This window comes from Mustela putorius, unplaced genomic scaffold (assembly GCF_011764305.1).
Source record: "Mustela putorius furo isolate JIRA1106 unplaced genomic scaffold, ASM1176430v1.1 tig00001093_pilon_pilon_pilon, whole genome shotgun sequence".
Classification (NCBI taxonomy): domain Eukaryota; kingdom Metazoa; phylum Chordata; class Mammalia; order Carnivora; family Mustelidae; genus Mustela; species Mustela putorius.
The window spans coordinates 212333-238942 of NW_025421565.1; the positions used below are offsets into that span (position 1 = coordinate 212333).

General features: G+C 36.2%; 1 pseudogene; it reads right to left on the reverse strand.

Moving 5' to 3' along the window:
• Positions 1-26610, reverse strand: part of LOC123393943 — a 67559-nt pseudogene that overhangs the window by 18574 nt on the left and 22375 nt on the right.

Below are 26610 nucleotides of genomic sequence, written 5' to 3' on the forward strand. Positions count from 1 at the left end.
AGCCTAGAACTTCATCTTCCGATGTCCTGGGTTTTACTAAGAGCACACAAAGAAGTCGTGACCTGTTTGAGCACTATTTTTCCCAACTATGAAGAGCCTCCACAAAGTTTAGAGTATCACAGAGCTCCAGCTCCATGGAACTACTTTTGAGTAACCTATCAACAACAGTGCTGCACGAATCACAGATCTCTGCGAATAGTATGAAGCAGACAAGGGGTACAGGACTCTCTGCACAGCACCCCTTCCCCTTTGGGAAAGCTGTCACTCCCCCTGCAGTCTGATGGAGATGGGATGGGATCTATTCTTCAGCATCAGATACATGTCCCAAGCCTCTCGCCAGAATGTTCAGTTCAGGGATGGGTACATGCCCTAATCCAGGTAAATCAGAACCTAATCTAGGAATATTCACTCAAACTGTAGCTCTCTTCCTCCTGTAGTTGCTAAAGTAGCCAGGATGTAACACCAGAGTCGCCAGGAGTCGTACCTTGCCATTATTTGCAAGGAGAATGCCTGAAAAGAAAGCACATACAGAGCAAAGGAGAGAGCTGAGAGAAAGATTACCAATACCTATTAAGCATCTAAGTCTAGGCCAGAGCTTTTAAGGTTATGTAAGTCAATATAAAGGTCTCCTTGGGTTTACACTTTTTTTTAAATTTTTTATTTTTTATAAACATATATTTTTATCCCCAGGGGTATAGGTCTGTGAATCACCAGGTTTACACACTTCACAGCACTCACCAAAGCACATACCCTCCCCAATGTCCATAATCCCACCCCCTTCTCCCAAACCCCCTCCCCCCCAGCACTCTTTGAATTGGGCTTCTGTGAGTAGATATTGAGAGAATTCTAATATGTTATAATATAGCTACTTCTTTTTTTCTTTTTTAAGTTTCTATTTCTACTTTGGGGATCAAAATAATACAGAAGTATAATTTGGACAGAAGAACACAGTACTGTAGAAAGAATACTAGATTTGAGGTTAGGAGACAGTTTTGAATAACATTACACAGACAGATGAAATGACTTAGGAGAGACTGATCTTTACAGATTTATTTGATCATTTATATTAGAACAGGCCTTAACTAAATCATTGCTAAAATCCTTCAAGGTATAAAAACCTTATAATTTTATGAATGTATAGATTGTATGACAGGCTTAAATACCATGTATTAGAGGAACACAGTTTATCCCAAAAGAATTAATATGTTAAAAAAATAAGAATATTGTATTAGGAGTTCTTTTTGTTTTGTTTTTACTGAAAATGAGAACAATTAGAGTTTAAGTGAAGGGGAAAACTAGAAAATTTTTTTTATGTTATCATATGGAGAAATTTAGTAGCTAGAAAAAAGTAAGCTGACTATACAATCAGGACATGAAAATTCACTCCTCAGAGAAACCAGAAAATTTCCTCTTCATGGGATCACTTAGAATAAAGTTAATACTTATTATTTCTAGAAAGTTTAAGTCTTCATTACAGGTAAGCTAATGAACTCATGTACAGAGATCATAATATATATGAATTTTGTCTCTAATAATTGCTTTGAAAGCAAAACAAAAAAAGAAATCAAAAGCTCAAATATTTTTTCCTAAAAATTAATCAAAGAAAATAAAGATTAACGTGTACTTTGCCTGCCACCATTCTAGAAGGGGGAAAGCAACAGAAAGAGAGAGGAGTAGCAGAAATTCTGGATGGGTTTGTCATGTAACTAAAGTTTGCTTCTGAACTCAGAAATTTGGGGACTCTTTCCAAAATACATACTTACCAGTATTAGTAGGATGCTTTAACACTTATTCATAGCTTACAATAAATGCTGTGAGTTTATTCTCATTCCGATACATAAGTGTTAAGTGCAGACAGTGTGAAGCACAGGACTAGACAGGCACTTGCCCTGGGATTTAACCTGCACCAAGCTCTCCTGGGGGGGGGGGGGCAGGCAGGACAGGGAGCTGCTGAGAGCCTGTTTCACTCATGAAAAAAAGGACCAAATCTCCAAAGGAATTACTCTTAGGGAAGTGTAACACAGGTTTCTTCTCAATTATTGAATAAAAGAAGGACTCTTCTTTCCATCAAGCAGTTATCCTACTCTGGGAAATATGTTTCTTTAGAGGAGGTATCAGTTGTACTTTGAATTCTCGGCAACACTCAAGCTTCAAGCACCATTTGGGCATCACTAACACAACGGCACACTGTAGGGTCAGCAGGCACCCACCGCTTTGCCATTTAATTTGCACCAAGTCCACTGAGGGAAGCTGAGGGAATGACAACGCTGCACCAGATTAGTTTGAGGAGAGTCCCTGCCAAGTCCACAAATTCTTCACTAAAACATGCCAACTGGGTCTTCTTTCTCCATAACAAAGAGGGGGGGGGGGGGGGGGGAGAAAAGGGGGAGGGGGGAGGAAGGAGGGAAGAGAAGAAACCATATCCTCCCATATAAACGTCACCAGAACACAACTTCCTTCTTAATGTTTCCCTACAACTGAAATTAAGGATACAGGCAAAGTCACATTAAAGACAATTTTAGTAAAATTAATGCTATATAAGCTGAAAAACTGACAAAATATATGTATCTCCCATAATAATGGTTCACAGTTACAAAAATATGAATCTAAACATTCAACCTAAAAGGAAATACTGGCAAGAAGATAAATTTTTAGCAGGTGTTTCAAGAATAAAACTACTCTGGATAATCAGTTCTATTTACTATAAGATACTTACTTCCCTGGAAGAATTCCACAGTTGAATGACAACAGCTTTACCATGTTCAGCTTAGCTCATTTATCATGATGAAACTATACTTATTAAAGGCTAAAAACAGATTATTTCACTAGCACCCTAACCATTAGGTAAACATCTGATATGTCTGAAAATTGTTAGACAATTAAATTTCAAAGATTTAAAGGAAACCTTCAGCATTATATTTATAAGACTAACAACTTCAAGCTGCCTTTATCTGTACTTAGGTCAGGGGCCACCAAATTCCTAGGCATCAGTAAAAAAGGGTATAAACTGAGGAGCCTTGTCAAAATAGGCCCATTTGGGGACAGCTTGTCCCCATAGAGATTAATTCTGAACAGCCGCAAAATTCTTTCGCAGTTCCAGGATTCAACAACGTTCAGGGTACTCAAATTTTACTCTAAATGCTATCATTAACTGTTCGAATCATCTTAATCAAAGCACTTCACCTATCTGGGCCTCCGTTTTATCATTTAAAGTAAGAAAAATTCCTGCCAAAAAAGGCTCATAATCTTATGCCCATAATCTTTATCTATTTAATCTAACTTTCTAACACTGTTTCAACATAAAATGCAAATGAAACCGTGCAAATGGAACAGAGCTTCATTAACAGCATCTGCTCGTAAATTTCTTTTTGCCTTTTTAAATATATACAGAAGTAAAGGTAGGAGCACATTTAGGATACTGCTTTAGATGACAGCTGTGACTAATTCATCCAAAAATGGTCTGGGTATATTGATTAATCATGAACTAAAGCACGACAGATCTCAATGATTTATTTTGACTCCAAGATGCTAAAAGTGATCAATTTTGGCCAAATTACTTAACTCTGAATCTCGATATAATGTATGAGCTAAGCATAACAATTTTACTGAGGATACCCTTAACAGTACACACAGAACTCCATTCTGTTAGCCTGTTAACTTCCAGCTGGGGGAGATTCAAACCCGTAAGAGAAGAGTGCTGTGTGCCTGAAGCATTTCTGCTGATAATGGAGGGGTGTTCACATTCTACAGTATACTGTATTTTATTTTTTATAAACACTTCTCTTGCTATCTTTTCACTCTGACCCCTATTTCACAACACTATCCCTTGGGCCTTGCCAGTTTACTAAGTCTCTCTTCACCTTTACAGAGCAAGAGAACTGACAATATTTTCAGATGGTAAGGAATACAGTATTTTCCCAATGATAAATTAAAACATGTCTTCACTTTTTCATTAAGAAGACTTCTCCTGGATCTAACTTAAACTGTTTAAGCATCCTTGGGTTTTACTTGTATCCCTGAGTATGGTGTGAAAGACTATCCCAAGTGCTCCTTACATGGCTGGTTCTCATGATTATAAGCATTTAGCCAACTCTCACAGAGGGGAGGTATGTGTGTGGGTGAGTGTGCGGAAGAGGGGAAAAGAGAGCACACGTAAAAGCACAGCTTGGTCAGAAAAAGTTAGACTACTAAAAGAACCTTTGATTACCCTCTAACTCAAAATCCTGAGTAAAGCACTCTACAAGTCTGCTGGTTGTAATGCCAAACAAACAAAAAAGGTGTAGTTCAATATGGTGAAGACAAATACTTTAGAAATGGTCAAACATGTTTGTAGCTTGCAAAAGAAAAGTTCAGACTGTTGCAGTATCTCTAGCAAACAAATCTGTCCACTCCCAGAAAAACTGAACTCTTTTCCTAAGACTATGAAGCAGGTCATGAGAGGACTGGAAATACCACTTCCCTTCAGTATATGATGACGACTTCTAGGGTTAGCCAGCTACCGGGTTAGCCAGCTACTGGTTTTCATCAAGTACACACGTGGTACACAATCAAAGAATAATACTTATTTTAGAGTACTCTTTGGAAATTTCGGGGGAACATTAACATTTTCAAAATGCCCCCAAAAAACCTTCCCCTCAAGAAATCTCAGTATTTTCTAGGCAGATAGTACACCTTAACACCTGGCAAAACTTCTGGCTTTGTTGCTTGGGGAAAGACAGCACTCTCCACATCACCGTGGCACTCACTGCCGTGTTCCTCACTGTGCATGGGGTACAAGAATCTAGCTCCATCCTGGGAGAAATTCTAGCCATTGATGGGGAAGTAGCCTGCTCTAGCAGTGCCAAGCCTCGAATCACAGCCTGTACAAGAGGGTGTTTCATGAAAAATCTACTGCTATGAAAATTGCCAAATTCAGGAGAGCCAAGACATTCAATCAAGGGCTTCTCAAGAGGTTTTGTCAAGAAATGGGAGCAATTATGAAATGCTTTTCTACCCATAAGTTCACTAGTTTCAGAAGGCAAAATTCTACAGCCAGGATTTTAAATGCAGTCAACTGGATAAAATACAAACTCATTTGCACAGTTTAATTCTTTAACCTTAAAACTAAAAATGTGAAGTCATAATCCTTCCCTTCCTAACATAGCGTTATGCCAGAATCTTGCCAAAAATGATTTCATTATCCAAGGCAAAGAAAATGATGCAACATGAATTTTTCTGGAGAATTTTAGAGAATTCTTAATTTTTTGATACAAGCCTACTTTCATCTGACAAAAGAATCTACAGATTTCATTTGCTCTTTCATTCTTTCATGACATAGCTTTTAAAGCACTTGTTTTCACCAAAAACATAGTCAAAATTGATTGGATATAAAAGATGACAAAGAAGTTGTCAAGTCAAAGACAATGGCATAATTTTAATGTATTATTTATAATCTAAATACTAGCAGCCCTTTCATAAAACTTCCTATTGGCAAAACCAAAGTTTAATTCTGATTAATCTGTAACCATTGAGATTTCGTCATTAACCTCAAAGAGCCACTGCTTTTTCCATTTAAAAAGGGGACACTGGGGCACCTGGGTGGCTCAGTAAGTTAAGCTTCTGCCTCCGGCTCAGGTCATGATCTCAGGGTCCTGGGATCGAGCTCCACATCAGGCTCTCTGCTCAGCAGGAAGCCTGCTTCCTGCTCTCTGCCTACTGTGATCTCTCTGTCAAATAAATAAAATCTTAAAAATAAATGAATAAAAAATAAAAGGGGACATAATTCTATATAAAGACTCCTTTTATTTTCCACACAAAAAAAAAATCTGTGTAGTTAAAAACTATAAGCAAAATTTTATGTTCATGTATACCATGTACATTTTTAGTGAGAGACTATAGCTTTCATCATATTTCTAGAACATATGTCACATAAATCCTTTAAGAGCCATGAGTTTTAGGGCGCCTGGGTGGCTCAGCGGGTTAAAGCCTCTGCCTTCGGCCCAGGTCATGATCCCAGGGTCCTGGGATTGAGCCCCACATCGGGCTCTCTGCTCAGTGCAGAGCCTGCTTCTCTCTCTCTCTCTCTCTCTCTCTCTCTCTCTCTCTCTGCCTGCCTCTCTGCCTACTTGTGTTCTCTGTCAAATAAATAAAATCTTTAAAAAAAAAAAAAAGAGCCATGAGCTAAATCTGGTGTTCTGGCTCCATAATACACAGCTCCTCTACTTTTATTTGAAATTCTTTTGATTTGATTTCTTTCCCACAACTACATACAGTGTCTACTGCTCATCAACCCTGCTTGCTCTAAACTTCTACCACTACTTTAGCTCCTGTACTTTGATTCGACCTGTTTCTCTATTGTTTTCTTTCCATTCAGTCTCTTTCCCCTGTGCTGCCCTGGACTTACTCACTTAAGTGTAGAACAATTTACCTTTTATATTTTTAATCAGTAACAGCAACTATTTACCTCTAGATGAAAAAAATGAACCAAAGTAAACATCTCAGGCCTTCCACTCAAGAATTCACTCCACTACTATCATCTCAGGACATACACAACTTCTAAAGAAATGTAAGGCAATCTACTATAATGAATATTTACTAAAATCAAGCACTAACATGAGATTCAGTTTTATAAACTATCACCAATACACAACACTCTAGCATCTCTAGAAGTAATTTTTAAAAATCACAAAGATAAATAAAACAAGAAATGAAGAAGGAGAAAAGGAGGCAGGAATCAATGCAATCACCAGCTAAAATAATAGAAGTGATCATGTTTCTGTTTTGAAGTTGAATTAAAAAGAAATCAGCTTAGGGGCGCCAGGATGGCTCAGTCAGTTAAACGTCTGACTCCTGACCTCAGTTCAGATCTTGATCTCAGGGTCACGAGCTCAAAGCCCACACTAAAAATTAAAGGAAGGCAGGCAGGCAAGCAACTTAAACTGGAAGAGAACCTTCCTGATTGTAAATGTTATTAAAACTAGAATAAATTTCTTCATAAAGTTGTAATGTCTCCCTCAAGAGAGTTCTTTGTCTAGGTGAGTTTCTCCCTCTATCTGGAGCGGTTTGGGTTTTTCCTTCTCAGAGACAGAGAAATGTACAAAATCTCTCTGTAAGAAACATAAACATATTTTGTCACATTTACCATCCAAAGAAATGAATCTCTTAGAAATTATTATGAAACTTCTCCTGACTTTATGTTCTCCCCTCAAACATATTACATAGATTAAGTTTGTCCGTGAATTTCAACATCGTCTTTATTAGCCTTCTGAATAACAGAAGAACCTTTGACTAATCTTAATTATAACTATATTTGTGAATATTCATATCAAAGAATAATTTTCATGTACTTATAAAGGATCATACTTTAGTAGGAAATGGCATCCAAGTTATTACCCAAAGACATCTTACTCTCAAGCAAGGTTCAGAAATATCAAGCTTACTTTTGTTCAACGTACTGCTTCTTTAAATGCTCTGCCAGGATTTTATAAGACCAAATATGCCATGCAGTTAATGCATAAGATTTACTAGCATGATATGAAAATGCCAGCATGAAGAGAAAAATTGAGAGATTCAGTCATTTGCTCATACAACAGTTACGGTAGAAGGGTTACCAACCATCTTTTTAAAAAGCTGTTTTCTAATAAATGCTCAGATCAAGGAAGAAGAAAGAAAAAATCATCAAATATAACTTACCTTTTTGTCTCTGGTCCTTACTTCCCCATAGAAATCTAGGGCCTCTTGTGCCTTTAAAAATTTGCCCCGATGTAATAAATATGCACAAATCATTACACCGGTTCATCCCTTTCCAGCTTTACAGTGAATTGCTGCAACATGATTGTCATCTTCACTTAGCCATTGGTCAAGATCTTCACAAAAGGGTTTGATAAGTTCTAGCTGTGGTGGATTATGGTCTTCAAAAGGATACTGTGCAACTGTGGTAAAAGGATAACCTCAGAATTAGGGAAAAAAAAGTCTTTCCTGAATTGTTTATTAAAGTAGATTAACTTTAGAAATGTTGCATATAAGCTTAATAGATGTTTAAAGGAAAAAGTGAACTCTAGAGAAAAATAATTTGCTGCCTGATAATTTACCAATATTTGAATAGAAACTAGTGTCTCAATTCTTAAACCTACCCACTAGACAGAGGCTGAGCATTATTTTCCCCACTTAATGAAAGAGGAAACTTTGTAATGGAGAGGTAGCAGAAGGCAACATGTCAGAGAGAGAGGCAAACTCAAAATGAAATGTCATGTAGGCAGGTTTCCTGTCAGGGCTCTCAATGCGTTTTCTGACAAAAGGAGTCGTAATATTTATAATATTACATCACCACAAAACATATATTCCAGAGAAGATATAAATTACCAATCAATCAACAATGGAAAGGACTGATTTTTATATTTCATATAATAAAAATGCTAAGTGTGTTATTTAAAGATGGTCTTGCAAATGTTAGTGTTGTATACTACACATGATTTTAAAGACATTTACAAAAGAAGCTGAAAAAAACTACTTATAAAAACGTATACAGTTGTAGTAAAGTGTATCTAATGAAGCTTCAGGTCTTTTCACATGAGTTATAAAAACCCAAAGTTTCTCTTTGCTTACAGTCAGAGGGGTTTTGTTGTTGTGTTTTTTAAGTTGCTCAGAAACAGGAGTTCAACTATATCACTATTAAATTTTTTCTTACTGGTCCCTGCCTCAGCAGTTCCATTCTACTAAAACCCTTACAAATCCTGACTGACATCTAATGTACATAATGGTCCTCTGTGTCATCTGAATATGTGAGAAGTATGCCTTCTATCTTCAGTCACATCATCACTAATATGGAACCGGATTCAGTGTGTCAGGTGAGTGGTCCTGGGAGACGACAATGACCATTACAGGGAGTCGCTGGGATGCTTTCACCTGGGCCTCAGCATTCCATTTTCATCTCCCCACGGGCACACAAAACAGCCAGGAAACTGTTAAACGTCTATTTAAAGCTAGATAAACGTTGACTAAAACACGCTTTGCCTAGTAAGCAGTAGCTTAAATTCACGAAAAAGGAAAAATTCTTAGTGGATCTGTACTGGCTCTCACCACTAGCACTTCTGAATTCTCAAACCAGCTGTTTGAACATCCGATCTAGACTGTCAGAAGGGATCCACCGCAAACACATCAACATGGAGCGCATGGACTCCACCCTCTCTTTCTATCATGGCAGCATCTGCCAAGCTTCTTCACTCTCCAGGTCACTCATGGCTCAAGGGGTTCCACAAACAATGAGGGAAGGTTTTTGTGGGACCTCAGAAAAATTTACTACACCTGGAGAAGAACTCATTTAAAGCAGCTCCTGCTCCCACTTGTCAGGCTCCTCTTATCCACATTTGTCATAAGCTTTTGCCCCCTTGAGGTCACGGCTCCACGGAGTTACTCCGTTGTCTGCTTTGCTCTTCCTATAATCCTTTACTATTAGACCAAATGCCTCCAACAGTAGATATAACCCTTTCTTTATTTTATGGTTTGTCTAGAAACTTTTCCTAATTCTTACAGTCAACCCTGCATTTTAGTATTCCTACTAGTACTGGCAGGTTTATATGGTAACTGTTCCCTAAAACACAAAAGTAAAATTAAATTTTTCCAAATTGTCTAAGACCATCTTTAAGATAAATATTTACATCACTTAATAATTGAGCTTATTCACTACTGCTATGACAAGAAGATTTGGTCTATTGGTTTTAAGTTATATAACAGAAATACATTACGTGGCAGTTAATACCTACCTCTACAGTTAAATTTGGCGGTATCATAATGTCTTTCAGCACACCTAAAAGAAAAGTTTAAATGTGATCTAAAGTTATCTTTTGCACTGCAAAAAAAAAAAAAAAGTACAGTAACACATTTCCTGAACTTGTATACTGTACCAGGCATCATGTTGTTTTGTATTAACTACTTCTTTCAATCCTAACAATTCTATGAAGTAGGTAGTGTCATTATCCCCATTTTACCATTAAGAAAACTGATCTTAGGTGTTATGCACTTAGGGCTTCCATTACTTGCTCACAAAACCTGTGATGCCGCTCAGGCACACACCTCCCACCCAGCTGCACGTGTCCCCTGAAACTTCCTGCATGCTGAGGGAGTATATGTTTGACTTCACCAAGTGTGTACAAACACCTAATGAGCCACAGTACTGTCTTTACCCCAGAGTTGAGCATACATCGTTTTCTTGAAGTACTATTTAAAAAGATAAATTTTTAAAATAGTAAAATTATAAGGGCAAAGAAATTGAAAAAAAAAAGTGAATGACACTAATCTACTCAAAAACTACACTTACTAAAAAATTGTTAAGGCAGACTTTTCTAACAAAGGTAATCTTGTCAAAAATCTCTCAGTTATGAGTTTTAATTAAAGTCTCAGAGTAATGAAGGAATAAGAAGTAAAATAAATACAGAGTAGTAAAATGTTAAATCTATATTACTTAGAGCATACTAAAATTGGTCTCTTTAATAGTAGTGACATGTTTGTCATCATGCACTGGTTTACTCATGGTTAACAGGTGTGTTAACAAACATTAAGAAGGCTCTGAAAGGGATCCCACACTTGAATTTGTGGTCAGCAAAATCATGGTAACTACAGCTACTAACCAAATGAGATTTTTAAAAATTATTTAAAATAAAAACTTAGCGTTTTAAAACAAGTCAAGGTCATTGTACAATCCCTTCCTCTCCAATACTGAAATCCCAAAAGTCTGAAATATCTAACATTTTCTGTTAAACTTATGACAGGCTCAATTGTGGCAGCATCCGATCTGAGTTTATGACAGTGTGCACTCTTTAATTAATACACTTAAGAGTAAAGAGTGAAAATGGTAGGAAGACCATTTTGCCCTAGACCCCAGAGGAGTGTTATGTAATATTAGTAAGTTTATGCTTCCATGTTATCTTTCTGCAAAGGGAAAGATTCTGAATGCTGAGACACACTGGCCCTAAGAGTTTCAATATGTGATTGTGGACATGTATTTCACATTTAAGAGATCCTAAAGATATCTGTATGGTTCCTCTACTTTAAATGGTTTTAAATCCTAATCCACATGAAAGCTGAACTAATTATAAGCAAATCAGAATCCACTATTTTCTAAATGGTCAGACCTTAAATAAATCAACTTTCATACTACTACTTAAAACAAAGCTTTCCCCCTTTTTCACTTATAATATATTGAGTTTTGCTCAAAAAATCATTTAGTAATGCCATATGCATATTTATGTACCCTTGCTAAATAATTTCATACTCACTCCTATGCAAAACATGACAGGTAAGTGGAAGACTGACCAAGAAAATAGTCACATTTTACACTATCTTTAATACAGATTAAAGAAGAGGTCTGGTAAATAGTGCAGAATATTTTTATAAATACTCATGTAAAGATAGGACTTAAAAGGTGAGGGACAAGGAGCAGGCTAGGAAACAAAGCTCTAAGATGCTGGTCTCATGGCAGCATAACAGAAAAATCAACATTTTGAGTTTCACACAGCTTTAGTCTTCTAAAATTCTCCTGCTTTTTCAGGAGCTCACACATTTGGTTTGACAAGTACTGCTTAAGACTACATCATAAACTGATTCTCAAATATTACTGTTAAGAGGCAGAAATGGTGGAAAAATGGAACTAATGAACTTCTACATGTTTACCACATGTACACAACCTTACAAAGGAGCTTCCATGTTTTTTAATTCATAGTCACACGAATATAATAATAGAAAATATAATCTCCATCTTATATATGAGAAAGCTAAGATTTAGAAGAGCCAGGACTCAAGCCCAGGTCCTCTGGTTACAAAAGTCAAAACTTTTCCCAATACAGCTCCATACTTCTTCCACTTACAATACAAAATAGAGAACAGCTTCAAAAACAAAAGCAATAACAAATTCTACTCAAAATCAGCCTTCCTACTAGAGCAGTATTTGGCATAAAAGATAGAACCAACAAAAAGCGACCATGAAAACATAAAAAGGTTATGAAAATCTCTACAGGTACCGATGAAGTGGATGAAGAGTATGTGAGAACATATACCGGGGCCTGTAGTAATGGAAGTGATCTGGAGGAGGGGTTGCTAGAATAAGAATGATGACTCTCTTCTTTAATTAAGACCTTCTCCAATAACCGTGCATACGTGCACACACACGTGCATGTGCACATACCCAATTCCTTATAACTTTTGTGTGGTATGTTAGTTGATAAGTCCTTCAACAAACCAAGACTGAAGATACATAAATGGAAAATGGGATTTGACTGAGACAAGTAGTAGGTAAATCTGACCATTTACACTTCCTTAAAATTAAAATTCAATGTAAAAGATACCTTTTTTAAAATCCTCACCTTATATTGGCTTATATGAGACAAGAGAGTTGAAGAAGCATTGCAAGAGTTTCTAATGAAGGGGTTGACAGAAAGTGAAGGAAGAGTAAGACTAACAGGAAAAGCTTCCAGATAAGTGAGACTTCCCAAAGCATTAGGGAAGTATGCAGGTCTCTAACTCTCTTCAACATCACTATCTTAAAAAGAAACCTTAACAGATAAAAATTAACAACAGGTAGAGGTTCATCACCAAATGATGGAGAGTTGTGTGTCAAATAGAATACACAATGAAATAGAGTAACCCTCTTACAAACAAGTATCCAGTGAACAGTTAAGGTCCTCAAAGGCAAGAAGTGTGTTATGCCTCTATCCCCATCATCCTCCCTTCCCCTCTTACCCTCACCAGCCTACAGGTATACAGAGGAACATAGAACCATGAAATACACACACCTGCCCAAAACAAATTCACTAAGCATCATCATACCCAAATTTGATTAATGATATGAAGCTAATTTTGTCCTTTCTTAAGATAATTTATTGAATGCTTGATAATATAGAGACATAAACAGATTCAGTCGATTATTAAAAAGTCCATATTAAGTACTGTTCTTCATCCGCACATCACAATTGCCATAAAAAGTTTAATATACCATTAAATAGATGTATGTCTAGTGTCAATATTTTAGGACCTTTCAGTGTATATATCTGCAAAGATATACATCACATAGAATTAACATCCCAAAAAAATAAAAGAAAGAAAAGAAAAGAAACAGCTGCTGCTTGCCAGACTCACTTACCCAGAGCCAGAAATACAAATAGGGGTAGTGAGAATAAAAAGTGACATCAAAAATCAAAACATGCTACAAACTGGTAGTTCTAGAAACTTCTGAAGTAAAATTTGGGGAGGTTAAAACAAATGACAACAAAACCAGAAAGGAAGACTGGCTTCAACGGTGGGTGGTCTGCTACCATATGTACCCATGTGACCTTGTTCAACTCACTTAACTTCTCTACGCCTCAGATTCCCCATGTGTAAAATGAGAAGGTTGGACTAAATGATCTCTTTCAGATACTTTCCAGTTCTGAAAGTCTATGATTCCATCAAATGAACTGGGGAAGGGGAGCTGAAATATATATACCAAAAGCTACACTCAATTAACAAAGAGATGGCTCATTAACTCTGGGATCCTGTGTTTAGAAACACAAAAGTAAAAGGGCAGCCATGTTCCCAGACTAGCTCCCCATGCCACCTATAGCCATAATAATGTTAAGTGAGCCACAGTACTGACAGTGCAAGCCTAGGTCCTAAATTTTGGAAGCAGGAAGCCACTGAATACAGGAATGAAAAGAATTTCCTTCCTTTTCTTTGGATATAATGATAATCTCGAATAAAATTTTGAAAAAGGCAGAATCTGTTTTTGGTATCTTTCTACCTTCCTTCTGGGACTCTAAATGCCTAATCTTAAGTGTCTAAACCTGCACTGACTCACCTAATAGACTGCAGCTTGACACTTCTTGTTCTGTGCTTTCTTTTCTTTTCTTTTTTTTTTTTTTTTTTAACTCAGCTTCTGAATCTAGTTATTCAAAAGTATAAAGCTTTGTGGTTTTTATTTTCCTCCACTGAAGCATTCTGGCATCTGCAACAAGGCTTGTTGTTACAGGAGGTTAATCAGGACAAGAGGAAGATCTATGCACAAATCATGTGTAAGCTGGGGCCCACCTACACGCCAAGTCTCTGCAGCACCTTTCTTTCACCTTGTTACCTGTCACCCCACACCCTCCATACCCTACCCCCGAATCTGACCATAATGGATTATCTGCCATACTCTAAACCCCACCATGCCAACCACCTTCTTCCATGCCAACCGCCTTCTTCCATGCCAACCTCTGCCCGTAATGCCATACGCCCCACCTGGAGGTCTCCAGGAGAGCCTCAGCGGATTCCTTCACCCCAGCTCAAAAATGCCCTTCTTTATGAAAACTTGCCTAGAGGATACAAGTCCTATTTCCACTGTTCTCCACACAGCTCTGTTGTATACAAGTTACCTCTTCTGCAATACTATGTCTACTTATCACCTGAGATTATAAAAACTACCAAAGACTGAAATGGTATCTTATTCGCCTCTGTACCGCCAGCAAGTTTTACAAGGTCTAATATGTGGCAAAATCAGCATAAATGTTTGCTTCTTTGTGAATCTGAGGAAATTAATGAAAACTCACTAGAAGAAACAATAATGGTGTCTACTTTACTCGTAAGTCTTCTGAGGTCTTATTGCTCAATTCAAGATAGATCACTAAATTAAAGATAGAAAAGCAACATCCTATAAGCCAACAAAGCACACAGAATCTCTCATCCTTTCTGGTGACGATTTAAATGCCCATCAAAGGCAGAAAAAAATCTTGCTCTTACATTTGAGAAATAAATTCTACAGAAACTGTGACAATCAGGAAATGTAACTACAGATTAAAATTTTTTCTGTTGCATAATTTACAGACATCACAGAGGAAAAATAAAAACCAAGGAGAAAAATAACACATTTCATATACCATTTTTTAAAAGGTAGAAAATGGGTCAGTATTTTGGGAAGGAATAATAGTCTTCAAGGGCAAAAATGACAAAATATTTTCTTCCCATTTTTATTTTGTTCTTTTTTCCTTTTCACATCCCTACTGACAAAGTCAAAAAGAAAAACAAAAGGTTAAAGATAAGATAAACCAGCTGTACCAAGAGCGCAAGCCTTACATCCCTGCCCCAAACAACAGAAACCACCCAACTCAACAATTTTAGGTAACTTATTTATGTTATATACAGTTGGAGAATACCCTAAAAGCTGTTTCAATTGAATGACCTAAAGACCAGAATAAATAGAAGCACACCCACTCTGAAGCACACATCCATGGAAGAGGTTAATAAAGCTTTAACAGAAAAGCTCTGCTGTGAATTACACTTCAAGTCACCACAAGGCTACTGGCTCAAAGATGGGCTAGATGCCAAGTCATTTAAACCAGATCAAGTAAAGTGAATGTGTGCCAACATTGTTTTGACCTCATCACTATGCTTTCTGAATGACCTAACAATGCTCTTAATCAAACGTCATGGACTAATTGTTTTAGGAACACAATTCTGTTAAAATATATCATTAACTCCACCTGATTCTAACAAGGAAATAACTTTCACTTAATAGTTATTTTAGAAGATATTTGCAAGCATACAAATAAAAAACATACTTACAGATTGTATATCTTCTAATGGTTTTTTATGCTTTGAATCCAAAAACCTTAAAACAAAACAAACAAACAAAAAGCCACCATTAACAAAAATGAGCTAACATTTGAAATTACATTTATACTATTGATAAAACCTAAAAGATTCCATTTTTCCTAATCTCAAGTAACATTTAAGAAAAAAAAACAAACAAATTCCAATAAATATTCCCTTCATGGGTTTAAATTAATAATCATGTCATTCTTAAATAACTATTACATTACACAGATTTATACAGTCTGAAGTAAAGCCAGAGCTTTTCACAGAATAAATATTTTCATCTCTCTTCAGCCTAACATTATGAGGTTGAGTATTAAGTAAGTTATTTAAAAGGCAGCATTAGCACTTAGCTTAAGTTCATCTAGCTCATTTAGATGTGAGAAAAATAGACATGTGTAATCAAGTAATCTTAAAAATAACATGAAAATTCAGCCATCATTTTCTTTCAAAGAAACTTTCCATATCTGAAAGATGCAAGTAGTAACTATTAACTCCATACAATGTTTATTAAGTATTTTCATATATATAATCTCAGTTGATGCTCACAAACATCTGAGAGATACAACTTACTCACATTTTACAAACAAGGAAAATAGGAGTCAAAAAAATTATAAAAGTTGCCCAAAGTCATACAGCTAATAAGCCAAAGAATCAAAACCAAAGACCTCTCCCTCCAAACAATTACAAAACTAAACAAGAGCAACAATTACAGCCAATAAAAGCACTTGCCATGTGTTTTTACCACATGTATGTACTTCATGTATATACATTTGTTTACTGTTAGGAGGTAGATAATAGGCGAGAGAGTTTAGAAAAGTATAAGCTGAGGAAACAGCAGGATAAACAGAATAAAAATAAAAACAAATGGAAAACAAATGAGAAGATTTAAAGTCGAGGAGTTTCAACTTATGAGTTCTAGAGAAAAGAACAGAAAACACAAGGAGAAAAAATCCAAGATAATAATTCGAGAATAATACCCCAAACTGAAGGACAGGAGTTTCCTAAGTCAAAGGATACAATGAGAATTCAGCAAAAGTGATGAAAATAGACCCAAATACAGCATATATAGCTCAGTGAAATTTCTGAATACTGAAAAGATGAACGTAGGATCCTATAAGCTGCCCAAGAGGAAAGAGGTTTCATAAAAAATATCTGGAATCAGAATTACACCACCCTTTTTAATGGCAACACTAGCAGCTAGAAAACAACTTCCAGGAAAAAACCTTCTGACTATTTCCAGCCTAGAATACCATACCAAAAGAGACATTAAATCAAGTGTGAATATATAGTAAAGGCATTTTTTAAACAAGAGAAATCTCAAATAATTTTGCTGTCCACATTTTCTCTCTCAGGAAGTTACTAGAAGATGTGTTCCACCAAAACAAGGTGGGAAACCAAGAAAGAGGACAATTCCAGGAACTGAAGAATCCAACTCATGAGAAGGGCAAAAGGGAATCCTCAGAATGATGGTGAAGAAACATCTGAAGTAGACAGCTATAAGGCAAACCTAGGGAACAACTGACCCAACTCACGGTAGATCAGAAGGCTCCTAAAGAAGATAAAATCAATTTAATGCCCAATGGGCTTGAACCTGTTAAGAGTTTTATATAGTTTAGGGATAAACTGAAGTTAAAAAAAAACATAGAGACTAAAGAATTTGAGAGGGACAGAGAGAGAGAGAGACAGAGAGAATTTTACCTCCAGGGAAAATAAAATGCTCAGGAAAAAACAGTTATAGTACTTAACGGTAAACTGCATTTATCTAGTCATAATCACATAAAACCCAAAATTGATATAACCAAAATTACAAATTTAGCTACTACAAAGAGGGCTGAAAATGTGTGTGGTTGGGTAGAGAGGAAAGAGAGTTCATACATTTGGATGTGAAATATCATGCCACACAATAATTACTCATAACTTTGTCACTAATTGAAATGATATATTTGTATTTGTATGTCATACTAAAACAGTTGCAAATGGTAAAATACTACTTATTATCAACACTTAAAAATTAGGTTATTAGACTATAAATTTTATATAATGTGTTAACTATAGTATTCTAGCACATATTTGGTTTCTTAGTATTTTCTGAACTATTATAATCAAAACGAACAGAACAATGACTTTCTCCTATACCAGCAAAACCTTCTCTACTGGACTTAGTATGATAAGATGGGTTCCTCTTAATTTCTGCAGAGTCAGGCCCTCATTCCATAAACCACTCAGCAGTTTCCAGACTAGGCTCTTTCCTTGCATGACCATGTCTCATTAAGGGTTCTGGGTCCCTACTATTTTTTTTTAATGGTATGCTTTCATGTTTTCATTCCTTGATACCCACTCCTATCAAGATTATCTTTTATTTAAATGTATTGAGAAAACGTGAATTAAGTACCTGAAATTGTGCTTATTTCCCTGAGATAAAATTATTTATGAATTATTATCCCTGCCATCAAAAGTAATACTAGAGTAACTGTATCAGTGAGAATAAGGTTTAGCTGTGAGAAATAGAAGAAGGTGGAGGGAGGAGGGGCTCATAAACAAATATGCTACTAATTACACCGAATACACTACTCTCCCACATAAATTCCCGGATCAGTAGTGTACAGCTGGTTGGGTAGATTTGTTTCATACAGGACCGGACCCAGGACCCTTCCATCATATGCTCAGCCAACACGACGGGCAGTGCAAGGTCTACGATGGTGCACCATCATATTTGTATAAGCAGACTGGAGAAGGGAAAGAAGGATAGGCCCCTCCTTTAAGAACTCATCATTTCTACTTAAGAACAACAGATCATAAGTTATCACATTATCAAATCTAGCCACAAGGGAAGCTAGAATTACCATTGGCATTCTGGGAAAACATGTACACAGCAAACAAGTGGTATTCTATTAATGAAGGAAAAGTAAAGAGGATCATTGATTTTCTCTACTGTTGTTCTAGTCTCTGGTTGCAATTATCTCTAACCTTTTTTCTTCTGCAAAACAAAAACAAGAACAAATGACTAATATTAATTTAACAGGTATATTTGTAATCCTAATTTAAAATCACTCTAAGAAGGGCTAAGAATGGGTCCATAAGCTCCACCAGACTGCCAAAAAGGTACACGGCATAAAAAAAGACTAAGAACTCTTGCCAAGGGGCAAAGGGAAACAAAGGAAAATTACTACTTTGTGGTTCTGGTGGTGGTTGTTAATAAACCACAGAGAACAATTTCATCCTAATGTTTCAGGTGTACTTTTCTTTAAATATTTAAGGTATGGGTCACTTTTTAGGATTCTTCAGTTTAGCCTACTTCTTCAACTAACCAAGGAAGCAGTGATTCTGCTAAGATGACTTCTACTCAAAAATATGATTATACTACAGAAAAAAGTGGTGCTACACACCCTTCTACTCTTGTCTCTCGTACCCTCTTTATCTTCCCAATTCCTAAACATTTCTCAATTTGTACTTTTGGATTTTCAGTTCACAGTGAGATAAAATTTACATACAGTGAAAGAGATCATAGGTGTACAACCAACTCAATCAAAATACAGAATATTCCACCATTCCAGAAAACTCCTTATGCCTATTTGCAGTCAAACCCCACTAAGCTCCCAGGCAGCTAATATTACCACAGATTTGTCCTTATTCCTGAACTTCATATAAATATGACCATATAAGATGCAGTCTTTTGTAAATGGCTTCTTTCATTTAATCTACTGTTGTACAGATTTATCCATGTTACATGCATCAATAGTTGATTCCTTTTATTCGGAAAATGATTCCACTGCATGACTACACCATCATCTGTTTACCCATCCTCCTTTGACGGATATTTAGGATGTTTACAGTTTGGGTTTATTATGAATAAGTACATATTCTTGTGCAAGAATTTTGGAGACACATACTTTTATTTCCCTTGAGTAAATAAGTAATAACTAAGAAGTAGAGTTGCTGGGTCATAAGGTAGATAGGGCAGGTGTATGTTTAACTTTATAAGAAACTACTAAACAGTTTTCCAAAAACAGTTATACAATTTTACAATCTTATCTGCATTTTAAGAGTTCCATTTGCTCCACAGTCCCATCAACATTTGGTGCTGTCAGTTTTAATCCCAGCTTTCCCAACAGGTACAAAGTGGTACCTTACTGTGGTTTTTCAACTTCCTGTTCCTGATGACTAATGATATTAAGCATATTTCCATTTATTTATTAGCTATTTTTATATTTTCTTCTTTGAAAATGTCTGTTCAACTCATTGGCTCATTCCCCAGCCACCACCACCACCCCCCCCCGCCCCGTTGAATTAACTGGCTTTTTATTATTGATTTATAGATGTTTTATATATTCTGGGTAAAAGTCTTTTATCACATATGTGTATTGACATAAATATTTACTCCTTATCTAGGACTTGCCTTTTCTTTTCCTTAATAATGTGTTTTGATAATCAACAATTTAAAATTCCGATAAAAGGCACCTGGGTGGCTCAGTTGGCTAAGTGTCTGCCTTCATCTCAGGACATGATCTCCAGGTCCTGGGAGCAAGTCCCATATTGGGCTCCCTGCTCAAGTCTGCTTTTCTCTCTGCACCCCCATTCCACTTTTCTTTCAGTCTCTCTCTCAAACAATAAGTACATAGAATCTTAAAAAAGGAAAATAAAATTCTTATAAAAATCCAATATATCAAATATTTCTTTTGTTTACAACTTTGTATCCTTTCTGAGAACTCTTTCCCTGCCCCTAGAGTTCACAAAGATATTCTCTATGCTTTCTTCCAGAAGCTTTATACTTCTACAGCTTTTTCTCAGTTTGCATTTTAATATGGTCAGAAATTTAGATAAATGCTAAGGATAACTGGGATAACCCAAACAAAAACAAATTATTTGAAGGACAGTGACTATAAAATTCAGAAAACATAACTCATTGCTATCTGCCGTATCTTTTCCTCCAAGGGTTTTTTGTTTGTTTGTTTGTTTGTTTTTTGTTTTTGAGAGAAAATGAGTAAGCAAGAATGATCTGCAAAATACAATTTTCTCCAAGAAAGCTAAAATTTAAATGTGAGCAGTGAAAAATGTATTTTCGGGGACTAAAAATTCACTTTTAGTACATTTTGGGTCTGGGACTGTTAAGTTTTGAATCCAAATATATAAACCAATATTGTATAAATAAGGAAACACTCACCTTATAGCCCAAATCCAAGGAACATGATTCACATGTGGCTGCCCTGCACACACTTAAGTGGGGCTGAAATACCAAAACAGTCATAGCAGTTATCACAAGTTTTCAGGGAGAGATGGAGGTTTTCACTATTCACTTTCAACACTTCCGCAACTGTTAAAACATAAGCATATACTACTTTCCAATGGAAAAAAAAAAGTGTCCTACTGTATTTTCCAAAAGAGTATAAATTGACGAAGTTATATATTAATTATTTTACCTCCAGAAAGTCAGTCTGATGAGCTTAGAAATCCAACTGTTTTTGAACAGTATATTTTAGTTTACATAAAATAAATATTTTCATATACTATTTTTGAATTAGAAAAAAATGGAAACCTGGGTTTTTTTTTTAACATGATAACAGTCCTCCTTGAGAAACAGTTTGGGTTTTTTTGTGATATTTTAAACTTTTATTTATTTATTTGACAGCACAAGCAGAGGAGGAGGAGAGGGAAAAGGAGGGCTCTCCTCTGAGCAGGAAGTCCAATGCAGGGCTCAATCCCAGAAGTCAAAGGCAGATGCTTAACTGACTGAGCCACCCATGTGCCCCCAGATATGGTTTTAATGAGATTCATGCAATTCCTGTTTATAAAGATTCATGATTGGGTGCCTGGGTGGCTCAGTGGGTTAAAGCCTTTGCCTTCAGCTCGGGTCATGATCCCAGAATTCTGGGACTGAGCCCCACATAGGGCTCTCTGCTCTGCGGGAACCTTGCTTCCTCCTCTCTCTCTGCCTGCCTCTCTGCCTACTTGTGATCTCTGTCTGTCAAATAAATAAATAAAATCTTGAAAAAAAAAAGACTCATGAAGCTTTTTTAAGTGGTATCTTCATTCATACGAAGCCTGTCTTGAGGACATTTTAAAAAAAATTATTAGCAGGGGCACCTGGGTGGCTCAGTGGGTTAATAAGCCTCTGCCTTCAGCCCAGGTAATGATCTCAGGGTCCTGGGCATCGAGCTCTCTGCTCAGTCGGAAGCCTGCTTCCCCCTCTCTCTCTGCCTGCCTCTCTGCCTACTTGTGGTCTCTCTCTCTGTCCAATAATAATAATTAAAATCTTAAAAAAAAATTATTAGCATACTTGTGGTCTCTCTCTCTGTCCAATAATAATAATTAAAATCTTAAAAAAAATTATTAGCATCCACAAAATTGCAAATCTGATCTCAGTGAAAAACAATGATTAACGAAACACAATTTGTCAAAATGCTGGTCACTGACCTTTAAATCCCTCCTAGAGGCACAGCCATAGAAAGCTCAACCTTTAATTTCAGTAAGACACTTCCTGTGTTATTTTAGCTGGTGTCTATAACTTATATTCAAAACCAGCTTTTTATTCTCTTTTAAATTTCAAGTATTATTTATCAGAGACACAAGTGCTAAGAATGTCTGCTTTACAAGCTTATATTTTCTTACATTTCACTCAGGAAGTACTGAGAACTTAATAAATAGCCTTAATGATTCCTTTTAACATGATTTTTAAAAAAAATCACTTCAGTTCTTCAGTTCTAGAGAAGTAAACAATTTACTAGGGAAATCTTTCATAAAAACTATATATCCCACAAAATAATACTGATTGGGCTAGTAAAATGGAAATAAAAACTAAAATGGTAAATAAGCATCAAGCTGGTGGTGGCTTGCTTACCAGTGTGCAATATTAAGGCTATTAAAACAACATCCAGGTTGGAGACTGGGGAAGAATATCATTAATGATTAGCAATGTCTAACATCAGTCAGGAAGAGAGAATGATATTAAAATTTTCACTGCATTTGCTATTTCTGGAAAAAAATCAATATAAATTTATGGGTAAAATTCAATAAAAAGCAAAATTTGAACATTATAAATTATTTTACAGTAGTAAAAATTTCAGGCCTTAAATAAATTTGTGCTTAAAATCGTTTTATATTGGTTTTCAATACAAAGGGGTCATCTATTGCAAGTTTTCTTACAGTAGCATGTATATACTTTCAACCATTATAGAGTATCTGGTACAGGAATTATCCTCTGACTAGAAGCAAATCTAAAACTGGGCAACCATTTTGGGCACTAAACAAAAGGCAGCACAGGCTTACAGTCCTTCAGAAAAAAGGAACATGAGGTAACTCCCATGACTACCTCACTTTCAGTATGAAGGCTCTCTTCTGACACAGGGGTGAAACAGAACAGATGCAACAAAGGTCTCACTGAGGTAAAAGGCAGAGATTGAGTTTGGGGGTGCTAAGACTGCTGAAGTTTGTAGAACAAAAAGGCAGAGAAAAGGGATTGAATAGGAGAACCTCAGAAGTCTGTGTGGAAATTCACCTTTGGTCCTTGGCCAAGAGTAGGGCTGCATATGTGCAGGATCTGAAAGCATAATAGAGATGACACCAGAGATAGCACAGCCAGGAGGAGGAGTTCTGGCCCAGCCAGAATGGAGAGACTTCATTGAAGCATAAGAGGTATTCAGCTGAGCCCCCAGAAAGGCCACACCTTAGAATTGAGGACCATGCCCTAAGACAAAGTACAAACCTGAAAGAAGCCTGCCTTAACAAAGAAAACCAAGCCTAACCATACCAGAAGAAACGCCTGCCAAAATGAAACTCAATACCCTTAAAGAAAGTAACAATCCAGATTCCCTACAACATTACCTTTCACAACATACAACATATCAATCACGACATTAAACAATTAAAATTTATTAGACATGCAAAGCAGAAAAATAAGACCCATGACCAAGAGAAAAAAGCAGTCAATAGAAACTAATTCCAAGATGAACCAGGTGTTGGAATTAGCAGATATGGACTTCAAACAGCTATTATAAATACATACATGAATACAAAGGAAGATAACTACAATAAGTGAAAGAATGAAAACTCTCAACAAAGAAACAGAAACTATAAAAGACAGAAATTCTAGGCCTCAAAAGTTCAGTATCTGGAAAGAAAAGTCTACTCTTAAAAGAAGACTGGAGACTGCAGAAGAAAGCTGTGGCAGACTGCATTTTTCAAGAAGGACTGCATCATCCAGCTCACATAGCTCTCTTTTCAACCTAACTTTAACACTTCTTCCATCAACTGGTAAAGTCTATTGTTCCTCCCCCTAGAACTTGGGCACACCTTTGTAACAACCTGAATCAAGAGAATATAGCAGAAGTGGTATTATGTGATTCCTAAGACTAGATAATAAAAATGTCAAGCACTTCCACCTTGGACTCTGGATTTTCACTCTTGGCAGGAAGTTAACACAATATGATGAAGCATGAACTAACCCACGTGGAGAGACCACTTGGAAAGTCCAAGTAGAGGGGTGCTGGCCAATAGCCAGGCTGAAGATCCAGATAACAGCCAGCATTTACCAGACATGTGAGTGGAAACACCTGTAGATGATTTGGCCACAATTTGCCAACTCATTTCTAGTCAGGGAGTCCCAGACTCCAGATATTTTGGAGCTAAAACAAGCCATTCCACCATGCCTATTCTGAATTCCTAACCCACTGAATTTGCACTTGCAGATAAAGTAAGTAAATGCTTTAGATAATAAATATGTGTAGAGGCAGTTTGATATGCATAAATATTAGCTGGAACACAATAATATGAATCTGACAACAAATTAGTAGTAATTATCTAATCTGAAGAACAGAAACAAGAAATTGAAAAAATGAACAGCTCGTCAGTGACCTGTGTAACAATACAAAGTAGTTTATCACCTGTATTACTGGAGTCTCAGAAGGAGAGGTGAAAGACAATGGGACTTGAGTGGCTCAATGGGTTAAGCATCCAACTCTTGGTTTCAGCTCAGGTCATGATCTCAGGGTCCTGAGATAAAGCCCCACTTCGGGCTCTGCACTCAATGCAGAGTCTGTCTGAAGATTCTCTCTCCTTCTCCCTTTGCCTCTCCCCCCATGCTCTCTCTCAAATAAATAAATAAAAAAAAAAAAAAAAAAGATAAAAAAAACTAGAGAAAATTTGTTGCCATCAGACCTGCCCCTCAGGCTGAAGGGAATAATGGGAATAAAGGTAAAAGAACATTTTTTCCTTCCCTTTCTCTGAAACACAAGTGTATAAAGCAAATAAAGTAACACTGTATTCTGGGATGTAATACATAGGTAGACATAAATTCTTCTTTTATAAGGTTCTTACATTTAATGCTCACAATATCAACTCTAAGAGGACTAAAACAAACTAAAAAGTGTGTTTTCTAATCCTTATTGCACAACCTCTAAAAAAAAAAAATATATATATATATATATAGCTAGAAAGTCAACAGAATTAAAATGGAATAACTAAAATTATTCCATTAATCCCTATGAGTACAGGAAAAGAGGAATGAAAGAGAATAAGAATGAATGAATGAACAAAGGAGTATTGAACAACTAAACAAAAACAGTAAAATGGTAAACAAAACATTTCAATAATTATACTAAATGTAAATGGACTAAATACACCAATTAAGAAAGTCAGTGATTATAAAGCAATTTTAAATTTGATCTTATAGTATTTTTTTATGAAATATAGTCTATGTAGGTTTACATATACTTGCTATATAAAGTGGAGCACTCTACAGGCAAAATAAAACACAATGTTCAATTGTGAGGAATGCAAGATTACATTAAACAAATGCAAAACTCAATCTAGCTGCTCTACACACTTATACCAAATTAATAACCTTGTTCCAATAAAGGTAGGGGGGAGGTATCTGGGTTGCAAGATAAACTTTCTTTATAGGCCTCAGAAATTCTGTTACTATACCTTAACAGCAATATATTAATTTCCTTGAAAAGTGGCTTCTGTGCTGGACAGCATAGATACAGAACATTTTCATCACTGAGGAAAGTTCTATAGGGCAGTGCTTTTTTTTTTTTTTTTTTTTTGAAGAATTATTTATTTATTGAAAGACACAGAAAGAGAGGGAACACAAGCAGGGGGAGTGGGAGAGGGAGAAGCAGGCTTCCTGCTGAGCAGGGAGCCTGATGCAGGGCTCTCAGTTCCAGGACCCTGGGATCATGACCTGAGCCCAAGGCAGATGCTTAATGAGTGAGCCACCCAGGCACCCTGGACAGTGATTTTCTGAATGTCATTTTGCTTTTCATTCTAAAAATTTCTCATTCCTGAAAGGGATATACTTGTTGTATTTCTATCTCTGGTATTAAGCAAAATACATTTGAGATATTTTGACATGGGTTGCATTTTACATGTTGGTAGTTGTAATCAGATTACTTTCAAAATCAACTTTATTGAGGTATAATTTATTTGCAGTAAAGTATATTCACTTTAAGTGTACAGTTCAGGGAGTTTTGACATGTATATACATCCATGTAAACATCGCCACAGTCACGATTTAGAACATTTATAGTGCCATAAAAGTTTTCTTCATGTCTCCCTATAGTCAGTCCCCCAGCCTTGATTCTGGGAAGTTTCTAATTCTTCACTGTAGTTAAGTTTTGACTGTGTTATTATTTTATATAAATGCAGTTATAGAGTATGTACTTTTTTTGGTTGGGTTTCTTAGTCTTTGCATAATTACCTTGGTTGTTGCTTATATCAGTAATGACTTTTTTCTTTTCATTACTGAATAGTATTCCACCATATGGTTACGATATAATTTATTTATCCACTCACGTGTGATGGGCATTTGGGTTATTGTAAATTTAGGTCTATTATGAACAAAGCTGCTGTGAGCATTCATGGCCAAGACTTTTGTGGACATATATTTTTATGTCTTTTGGTTAAATGTCCATGAAAAGAATTGCTGGGTCATATGATATAATTACTGAAAGAAAAAAAAGTATATATATTTAGGTTAATGGAACAGAAGAGAGATTACAGGAAAACTCAGACATAGGTTGTTAGAAAAGATGATAG